This window comes from Triturus cristatus, chromosome 12, assembly GCF_964204655.1.
Source record: "Triturus cristatus chromosome 12, aTriCri1.1, whole genome shotgun sequence".
In the NCBI taxonomy this organism is placed as follows: Eukaryota; Metazoa; Chordata; class Amphibia; order Caudata; family Salamandridae; genus Triturus; species Triturus cristatus.
In genome coordinates, this window is record NC_140595.1 from 845,650,806 (window position 1) to 845,661,946 (window position 11,141).

Below are 11,141 nucleotides of genomic sequence, written 5' to 3' on the forward strand. Positions count from 1 at the left end.
CACACACTTCCTGAAAATACACTAGAACATTCAGTTAACACTGCTTCACCAATATCCTTTTCCATCTGGCCTGTTCCACACTGGTGGGATTTGGAATTATCTCTAATTCTCTTTTATCATACCACCCCAACACTGATAGACCTTTTTCAGAAAAATATCATTTGCATGTAGCTTTCCTTCTCTTAAAAGAAAATTCTGAATTTCTTAAACCAATTAAGTCAATGTTTTCTCCTGTATATGTTCTGGCTTAACATCTGTTTTTTTAGGTCTCGCCTGAGCCAGGGCATGCGTTGCTCGGAGAGACATTTAGTATACAGGTTTTCAAAGTGCTGCCACAGCCGGCCTAACGCTTGTGTTCACGCGAGCGTGCACGCGCGCAGGCGCCTTCTGCCTCCCTTCCAGCGCGATCACTGCTGCACTCGCACCACTTGCGTGATTACCACAGAGTGCATCCGATCACTTTCACGGCAAACAAAAGCACATCTTCTAAATAAACCATTTAACAGCATTTAATTGCGACAATTCTTTTTTATATATAGAAAATGAAAATATTAATATGATTTTCATTCATCTCAGAACTTTCTACGTAAACGGAAACTGTATTTTTAAAAAGTGTACATATGAGTTTTCTTTCAGTCTAAAACAATCATGCCCCATTCTGCCTCAACTTAAAATGCACATAATGTTTTTTTTCACTCATTTCCTTTTCTCCATAAGGCAGTTTGTTACGTATTCAGCATTTCGAGACTTACGTTTCATGTATACTTAGTTTCAACTGGGGAATCAACACAAGCAAAACCAATTTTTTCCCTTTCTTGACATCTTGCTTCCTATTGGCTCTAGGCAGCTCAGCTGACTTTGCCATTTTGTCTGTCCCGGAGTGGAGCCGTCCCTATAACAATCTAGATCAGGCTACAAAGTGGAGACAGAAATAAATATTAAAGATATCCTAGCGGCAGGTAAAAGGGGGTTCGATATGAATTCCAACTTCGCCAACCCGTCTTTATCCTGCCATCTAGCCAGTGGGCAGGAGGTACTGCCCAACGTGGCCCTGAATTCATCTGCCTATGACCCCGTCAGGCATTTCTCGACTTATGGAGCAGCCGTGGCTCATAACAGGATCTACTCGTCTCCATGCTACTCACCGCAAGACAATGTGGTGTTCAGCTCCGGCCGTGGCCCCTATGAGTACAGGTCTAACACCTTCTACCAGGACAAGGACATGCTTTCTAGCTGCCGTCAGAATGCGATGGGACACAACACACAGATCTCAATTGCCCAGGATTTTAGCAGCGACCAAAGCAGGGCCAGTGTCCAGGAGCAGAAGACCAGCATTCAGATCTACCCCTGGATGCAGTGCATGAATTCCCACAGTGGTGAGTCTTTTTTCTCCCCCTCTTTACAGCTCGGAGATATAAATTAAATAAACGGAATCATCTTTACGACCATCTCTCCCTCGCAGAACAGGCTCGGCTCCTTTTTATGGTCCCATAAAAGCCATAAAGGCTGCCTCACGTGACAGGCAGATTTCCAGCAATTGCATTGCCCCCTTTCCAGATTGAATAGCACATATTCGTGCAATATGCCTTTTTCGTTATTCGTTGCATGTAGCAGATGATGTGTTGGGACATTGTGCTTTATGGCGCTTCATTGTTTCATGTACAAAGTAACTTTGAAGCAGTCGCAAACTTCCCTAAACAATATCACTTGTCAGTAGTCATTACCTATACAAAGAACGTTTTACAATTTAGAAGTAAGTTGCATATAATATATTCATGTTAACTTTTGGCTCGTTTTTCAGCATTTGCGCCTAGGCTGCTTGAAAGGTATGATCAGTAGTTTTTGCTAGAAGTTTGAACTGCCCCAAACTCCCCATTAGCTGTTTACTTAATGAACAGGTGTTTTTTCTAAACTCCGCAGTTTGTGCAGTTGCATGCGGCGTGCGCTAGGGCGAGTTAATTGCGAGTTGTGCATGTCGACCATACAATTTCGCCACTCGCTGACTGTATTTTTCCAAACTTTAGTTACTGTGTGTTGTACATTGCCGACTTCTGATATAAAATTATATAAACTATGAATTGCCTTTAGTAAGAGCAGCTTACAGAAAACCTGTAAATTCCAATATTTAAAAATTAATTATGTTTGCATGCCCATTGCGCCCCCGCCCTGTTTTTAGTCTCCTGCTTGCGGTGTGTACCAGCCCTTCACTGGGTTGACTTTATTTAATATGGACACCAATATCCTTGGTGCAACAACATCAACTGTTGCATGGCTGAAAACTTATAAGGTACAAGGTTTAGCCATGCAACAGCTGATCTTGTTGCACCAGGGATATTGTGCTGCAAAACTAAATACTTATAAGGTCCCAAAAGCGAGACCTATTGGCTATGCCAATGCTTGTCTAATGTGCTATCCGGAATCCTTCGAAACAACTCATCCCATACATTTTTGTTGATTATGCTAAGCGGTGAACCAGATTCTGCCACCACGTTGACTGCAACTCCGCCGATTAGTAATTCGCAAACTGTTTAACACTGAGCACATCATACTCAACACAGAACACACTATTGCAATCAAAATCTTCCCCGATCTGACTCAGAGTTGTCCTCTTCATGAATACGTTTCACTGTACCATCTTTTTTTCTTTTGCACACTCTAGCGTAATGTCCCTTTATACCACAATTAGAACATTTTTATTGTGTGCTGGATATTTTTTATGGTAAGCCTAATGTTCTACACTTCCACATCTGTAACACTTCCTAATATTAGCATCACTTCTCTTTGTGTCACATTTACAGGCAGTAGGTGTAGTCTGGATTGTACATTTAATATAATAATAATTACTCCTACCCTTCTTTGCAACCTTCACAATAATAACCAATTTACTATCCTTCTGAGACTCCTCCAAGACAGTTTTTGCACATCTGCCCATTGATTGCGCCTTCGTTACCAAAGTTACAAGGTCCTTCAAAGGAGCTTCCCCATTTACCCATAACTTGTCCTGCATGTTAGGGTTACAAGCATGCTTTAAAATATAACCACAAATGAGTTATTTTTCTAAAAGCCCAAATCTGCATATTATAGCTAAATTTTAAGCACAGCAAGATGTTCATACCCATTACCACTTGTGGAGATGACAAGTTCAATGGATTCAGGGCACACATATTTACCCATGACCTGTGAGTTTGTACTAACTAACCAACACCCCCAAAAAAATTTGCTTATATGATGAGTCCAATATTACACTGATCAACAGTTGAAAATGATGAGCAGAACTCTACTGCAAACACCATGAAATTCAAACACTCCTGTGTGAAGGTAAAAGAAGTGATTACAAACTAAGTGGCGGAATTCACGAAATTGACTTTCGCAAATAATCGCAAAATTGCTCAAAATCTCCGCGAGCATGTGAAACTTTTGCGAAGGCGCGGAGATTGCTTTTCCCGCCCGTTCGCGATGTGTTTTTGCGTGCTTGCGGGAAAATATATCTCCAACTTGCCCATGCGGTCGCTAATAGGCGCAGCCATCTTGCTCGCGATGCTTATTTCCTGTTCGCGGTCGCAATGACGTGTTCGCAATCGCAAACTCTCGCGGGATAGCGCGACGGGCTACCAACAATCCAACAACTTGTGGCGCACGTGAACGGATAGGAAAACTAGTCGGCGAACGCAGGGACCCGGTAAGTCGCGACCGCGCGCGCGAGACTGTAATTTTTATAGCGCAAACAAGAAAAATACTTCCGTTTCGCAGCAGGTTGCGAAAGTTTTGACATTTTCGCGCTCTCCGCGGAACGCGAAAATGTCAAAATATTGCAAATTCCGTGAGCGGAACGAAATTTACAACGTGTTACCTGCCGCATGTTAGAAGGTTCATGAACTCCTGCGCTTTACAAACAAATAGCTTCTGGAGCTAGATATATTCTGTTGTGCTTAACTGGTAACTGACGAAAATTATTAAATGTATGCCCAAAGCAGCAGTACGTTCATGGCCATACAACTGCTGCTCAGTTGCTTTAAGCACTGGTTATTCTGGTTGATCTTCACATCAAAAATGCCTTTTGCACGTGCACATACTACAGAAGCTTAACATTGCTGCTGCAAAAATGACTGCTGGTGCACATCTATACCTTCTGTGTGAATATTGCTGCAAGAGATTTCCTATGACCGCAGACGTGTCGCGTTGGCCCAGTTCCATATATTGCCGGCACACATTAATCTTCACAATCCTTCTGATGCGTCCGCATCTGAATTCAATGCGGCACTACTTCTACATTTATCGACACCAATATTCTACATGCAGTGGGACATAGGCTGCCTGTTTGACCAAAAATACATCCAAGATGGCAGCACGTCCCTTATGCTACTGCATGGTGGACGTCACGCCATATGCTGCATGTTTGAAATAAATACGCCCAAAATGGCGGCACAGCCCTTATGCCAAAATGGCGGCACAGCCCTTATGCTGCCCCACGTTGGATGTCAAGACGTGCAGAGCACTGTGACATCCCTGAGTCACACTCTCAACTGTGATGAACCGTAGCACCACTCTTAAAACAGCAAGGTGAGCTGTTATACAACCATCAATCAATCAATCACTCAATCAGGTGACTTGTAATGCTTGACTACTCACCCGTAAGGGTCTCAAGTCGCTGGGGGGGGGGGCGATCTGTTGGTCCGTCGAAGGTGCTGTGATTCAGTCGAAGAGCCAGGTCTTGAGGTCCTTCCTGAAGTGCGGCAGCGATGGTGATTGCCTGAGGTGGGGAGGCAGGGTGTTCCAGGTCTTGAAGTCCTTCCTGAATTGAGGCAGTGACAGTGACTGCCTGAGGTGGAAAGGCAGGGTGTTCCAGCTCTTGAGGTCCTTCCTGAATTGAGGCAGTGACAGTGACTGCCTGAGGTGGAAAGGCAGGGTGTTCCAGGTCTTGAGGTCCTTCCTGAATTGAGGCAGTGACAGTGACTGCCTGAGGTGGAAAGGCAGGGTGTTCCAGGTCTTGAGGTCCTTCCTGAATTGAGGCAGTGACAGTGACTACCTGAGGTGGAAAGGCAGGGTGTTCCAGGTCTTGAGGTCCTTCCTGAATTGAGGCAGTGACGGTGACTGCCTGAGGTGGAGAGGGAGGGTGTTCCAGCTCTTGAGGTCCTTCCTAAAGTGAGGCAGTGACGGTGACTGCCTGAGGTGGAAAGGCAGAGTGTTCCAGGTCTTGAGGTCCTTCCTGAATTGAGGCAGTGACGGTGACTGCCTGAGGTGGAGAGGGAGGGTGTTCCAGGTCTTGAGGTCCTTCCTAAAGTGAGGCAGTGACGGTGACTGCCTGAGGTGGAAAGGCAGGGTGTTCCAGGTGTTTGCTGTGAGGTAGGAAAAGGATCTTCCTCCAGCTGTGGTCTTGCGGATACGTGGGGCGGTAGCCAGGGCCAGTTGGTCAGAGCAGAGGACTCTGGTGGGTACGTGGAATGCGAGACGGTGGTTGAGGGACGCAGGTCCCATGTTGTGTAGAGCTTTGTAGGTGTATGTGAGGAGCTTGAAGGGGACTCTTTTGTTGACTGGGACCCAGTGGAGGTCTCACAGATGGCTGGTGATGTGGCTGCAGCGGGGATTTTGAGGATGAGTCTTGCGGAGGCGTTCTGAATGTTCTGCAGTTTCTTGAGAAGTTTCTGGGTGATGCCTGCATAGCGTGCATTGCCATAGTTTATTCTGCTGCTGATGAGTGCGTGGGTGACTGTCTTTCTGGACTCGGTGGGGATCCACTTGAAAATCTTTCGGTGTAAGCAGGATGAATAGACGGCGTTGATCTTGCCGTTCATGGTGAGCGAGGCCATCAAGGCCAATTCAAAATACAGGGTAACTGAAAGTATTAACAGTCTCCAAAATGCAATTCCCAAACTGACACCTCAATCTGTTACCAGGCAGCAATAAATAAGTAAAAGTCAACTTATTTGTAGCAATTCCCACAGCCGAAATTCTTGTGCTGGGGTTGAAAATCTTTCTGCTTCAACCAGCACTGGTTTTCACCTTATTGGCATTTTTCTAAAGAATGATCCATCCCCACTCTGCAGAAGCTACGACTCCTTTGTTCGACCCCAGCATCAATCAGTACAGCAGTGGCGGTACAGAAGCTGCCTTCGTCTCACCGCTCAGTCTTCTCTAAATGCCCGTTCCCCGCAGCCCAAGAACCCTTGTGACAATCTACATTCCATTCTTTACCTCATTGCCACAATCACCTGCAAGTCCTTGTCACCAGCTGGACGTTCTGGAATGTCGACAGACCGTGCACTGGGGACTGACAAGAGAGGACGTCAAGGCAAGGTGTTCCTGACTACTCCCCTCATGTGTGTTGGAGTTTACAGTAAATTCGGACTCTTAATCCCATGGAGTATTCTTCTGTCATGCCCCAAAAGAGCTGTGCAAATCTCTCCCAAAATGACAATTCTAATTTACTTGCTAGCTATAATATCTCTAACTCCCCCGCCATCTCCTCTCCTCTACAGACAACACAAAACAATGCTCTATACCCACCTTCTCTCAGGTCCGAACGAGACTCCAGCAATTTACAACCCAGGCACCGGCCTATAGGAACATCATCCCTATCATCACCAAACACCCTGACACCCCCTTCACCAAAACAGTCACCTCAGAGCTGCGTTGTATGCTTCGCAACTGCAGATCTGCAATGAAACACAAACTGGAAATCACAAATCCCATCACTCACTATAACCTTGACCCACTAATCCTCCCTGAGACCTGGTTCAATGTCACTTCTTGCACCATTCTCGATCTTCTGCCCCCGCTGACTAGTCCTTTATCAGGAATTATAGGCTAGGTAGAGTTTAAAATATGCGAACATACGTGGCAAGAATTTTCAATTCTATTAAGGACACGGAGGCGAGGATTATGCTTCTCTTTTGTTTACTCAGAAAAACTCAGCAGCCAATCAGATTACAGTAGCAGAAAAAACAACTACAATACCCATGAATACAGTGGGTATCACCTGACAACCATAGAGAGTCCCTCTATAAAAGGTCCCTAAGAGAATACCACATCCTCTTTCTTTGTAAACAGAACAGATAGCTTGAAGAACAGTCCAACTTGCGAAGAGCTTGGAATTGAACGCAGCTCGTTCCTTGAACAGCAGATCAACAGGATGGAAACAGAAGGCTGGATGCATGCAGCAGCAGAAAAAACAGGAACCTGCAGGTAACCATAAGACAGGCCAAGGTGACCGAGTAACACGCCTTACTTAGGATCTGAACCTGAAAGGAAAGATAGAGTCGTAATAGACCATTCCCTCATGGCAGAAAAAACATTACTGTAAAGGGGAGGAAAAGAAGGAATGTATCCAAAATACAAATATACATATGCAGTAAAAGCAGATGATAGAAACAACCATATGAAAAACAGTACTGGGTGGGATAATCCTCGCCTCCGTGTCCTTAATAGAATTGAAAATTCTTGTCACGTATGTTCGCAAATTTTGAATTCTATGTCAGGACCGGAGGCTCCGATTATGCTTGTTCAAAGCTGCGCCACCACTACAGATGCAATATCCACAATTGGTTTGTAATAAAAAGTTTTAAACATAGAATCAGTTGACCAATCAGCGGCTTTCATAATATCCATTAAACCAACTCCCAAAGAGAAAGCTTTGGAGGCCATAGCACCACGAGCGGAGTGTGCACCAAATTTTGTAACATCAATTCCAGCCTCACTCATGAGCCATCTCATCCATCGTGCCAGGGTAGCAGGGGTGACAGGGCGAAAAGGTTTTTGTAAAGCAATCAACAACTGAACCTGAGTATCCTGTCGAAATTGAGCAGTACTTACCTCATAATCCTTAATACATTGAACTACACAAAGTTTAGGATTGTTAGGAAAACTCGGGTAAGTAATAGAAGTAGTATTGCACTTCGTGCGTCTGGAGATGGCAAAAGTAACACCTTTAGGTGAAAATCTACGACCTGCCAGATCCAAAGCACGGATATCCGAGACGCGTTTACAAGAAACCAAACATAACAACATAGCTAATTTGGCCGAAAGCTGTTTGCGGGACAGATTACAATTGGAAGGCCAGGTTTCTAAGAATCGTAAAACCATCGAAACATCCCAGAAAGCAACATATTTAGAGCAAGGAGGTTTCACCAACCTAATACCCCTGAGTAATTTGCAAACCAAAGGATGCTCACCTACAGGTTTGTCATTGATCGTAATATGGCCAGCCGAAATAGCAGAACGAAAATTATTAACCGTTCTATAAGCAAGACCGGAAGAAGCGATAGAAGCAAGGGAATTCACAATTAAAGAGATATCTGCTGAAGCGGGATCCACCTCCCGTCGATCGCACCAACAACACCATCGTTTCCAGGCTGCGGAATAACGTTTGTGCGTGTTGGGAGACCAAGACTCGCTGATAAACTTGGTAGCGTCTCGCGAAAGGCCTGGGATTTTCCAGCGATCCCCGAAACCCGCCAGGCCACAAGAAGAAGTTGACCTGATTCGATCAGAGGATGCGGGTTGCCTAGAGGGTCCAGCAACAGATTATAAATGTTGAGGAAGAAGGAGCCACACTGCACAGATTATTTCCAGAAGAACCGGGAACCAAGCCTGAGCCTTCCAAAGAGGAGTGATCAGAATCAATTCCGACTGATAACGTTTCGTGCGAACCAAGACTCTGGGGAGCATCACGAACGGGGGAAAGGCATAACAAGAGATGAGACGGCCAGTCCTGCAGAAATGCATCCGTAGCCAGAGCTTACGGATCCGGGCGCCAGCTGAAGAACAGAGGAAGTTGCTTGTTGAGACGAGAGGCAAAAAGATCTATCTGACACGGACCCCAAACCCGAATGAGAGTCCTGAAGACACGAGGATGAAGTCTCCAATCGCTGAAGTCTCTGAGATGACGAGAGTTCCAATCGGCAATCAGATTGTTGCAACCCGGAAGATATTCCGCAATCACTGATATTTGTCTCTGAAGGCAAAAGTGCCAGAAATCCTTGGCAATCTCTGCCAGGATCTTGGACCTCGTGCCCCCTAATTTGTTGACATATCGAACCGTTGACACATTGTCCATGCGGAGAAGAATGCAACAATTCGTCATGCGGGGTGAAAGACAACGAATCGTAAAGGATCCTGCTAGAAGTTCTAAACAGTTGATATGGAGAGATAATTCGCTCTGGGATCACCGGCCCCCGTCGTTAGAGAACCGCAACGGGCTCCCCACCCCCACCGACTGGCATCGGACTCTATCACCACTTCCGGAGTCGCCCCGAATAGGGCTCAACCAATCCAAGACTCCATGTGTTCCAACCACCACAACATCTCCCACCTCGCCTCCTCCGAAAGAGGAATCTGATCTGAAAATTTGAGGCCTTTCTGGAGATGGCGGATTTTGAGTCGCTGAAGTGCTCGGTAATGGAGAGGACCCGGGAATATTGCCTGAATTGATGAAGCTAGAAGGCCAACTATCCGGGCTACCGATCTCAATGACACAATCTGTTTGTGTAAAATCAATCTCAATTCCCTCTTGATGGATCTGATCTTCTGAGAGGGTAAGAGGAGCTGACAACTGCGAGAATTGACCAGAAAACCCAGAAATTCTATTGATTGAGACGGGATGAACATTGACTTCTGTGGATTCACAAGAAAGCCGAGCGATTGTAAAAGATGGATTGACCATTCCAAATGAGTCAGGAGAAGACGAGGACAACGAGCCATGATAAGAATGTCATCCAAGTAAATGATCAGACGAACACCCCGTGCTCTGAGTGACTCCACGACAGGCCTCAGAGGTTTTGTGAAGCACCAAGGTGCTGACGATAGGCCGAACGGGAGAACCTTGTACTCGAACCAGGCCCCCTGCCATTGGAACTGGAGAAACCGACGATGAGGACCGAAAATGGGAATTGACAGATACGCATCCTTCAGGTCCAGACGGATCCGCCCCCTTTCTTTTGGACCAGAAAGATATTGCTGGAGAAACCGTGAGGATGAGGGGTGGTTCAAACAATGGCTCCTTTGTGCAGAAGAGAATCTATTTCTGCGGAAATAACTGCTTGATCTTGAAGGGAAAAAACCAGAGGGGATGGGGGATGAGACTGGGAGGGAAAACTGAAGAACTCTATCTTGTAACCCATCACGGTTTCTAACACCCAAGCATCGTTTGAGTTGTGTCGCCAATTGGGGAGAAAAAATTGAATCCTGGCCCCCAACACAACCTCCGAAGGGGTTAGTAAACTCACCTGAAGCGGAGGAATCATGATGTCCCCCTTGATTTGCATCGTAACGTCCTTTCCGGAACCTGTTGCGGGCTCTGCGACTGGGGTAGAAATTGGAGGTATTATTGTATCCAGAGTCCTGAGACCCTCCACGGTGGAACTGAGGTCCACGCTGGGAACCTTGACTATTTCCGCGGCCGAACGATCGTCCTCTATATCGTCCGGCCCGACCAAAAACCGGACGGAAAGCTCGTCGAAGGGACGACTGAGCCTTGTCCAGACCACTGAAAGTGGCAACAAACTTGGTCAACTCTTTCAGAAAAGGTTGCCCAAATAATAAACCCTGAGCCAATGGACCAGATTCAGAAGAGGATAGGTCCGCCAATTTCGGATCTAATTTCAAAATAATTGAATGCCTACATTCACAAGACATGGCACAATTGACATTGCCCAAAATACAAACGGCTCTCTGAGCCCACTCAATAAGTTCATCAGTGACTATAGCAGAAGAGGATTCCTTAGCCCTAAAACCCAAATCCAAAATTTTGGTAAGGGGACCCAGCAAGTCTAATAACTTGTCTTAGCAGGAACGCCAAGCTCTATCAATACCATTTTTGGGATCCTCAGCATACTTTTTCAAAAACGTCATCATGGACGGATCTACGTCCGTCGTGTCAGCCAATTTATCGGCTAGGTCAGGACGCGGACATTTGGAACGCAGACGCGCCCGTACATCTTTATCAAAAGGTTGGCGAATATGAGCCTGAACATATTCTGCAACTTCTGTGGATGGGAGCCATACAGAGGAATTAGGATGTACAATGTCCTTAGGTTCAAAGGTCAGAAGTTGAGGATGCGAGGGTGCATCAACAAAATGCTCCTTACGAGCCTTTTTTGCAGGAGGGAGCGGAAGACGTATCCCCATCATCCGCCTGGTGAGAAGTA

At 45.8% G+C, this 11,141-nt stretch overlaps 1 pseudogene; it reads left to right on the forward strand.

Annotated features, from left to right (window-relative positions):
* Positions 1 to 976: 976 nt before the first annotated feature.
* On the forward strand, positions 977 to 7,186 carry LOC146783058 (homeobox protein Hox-C6 pseudogene; annotated as a pseudogene).
* The last annotated feature ends 3,955 nt before the right edge of the window (positions 7,187 to 11,141 follow it).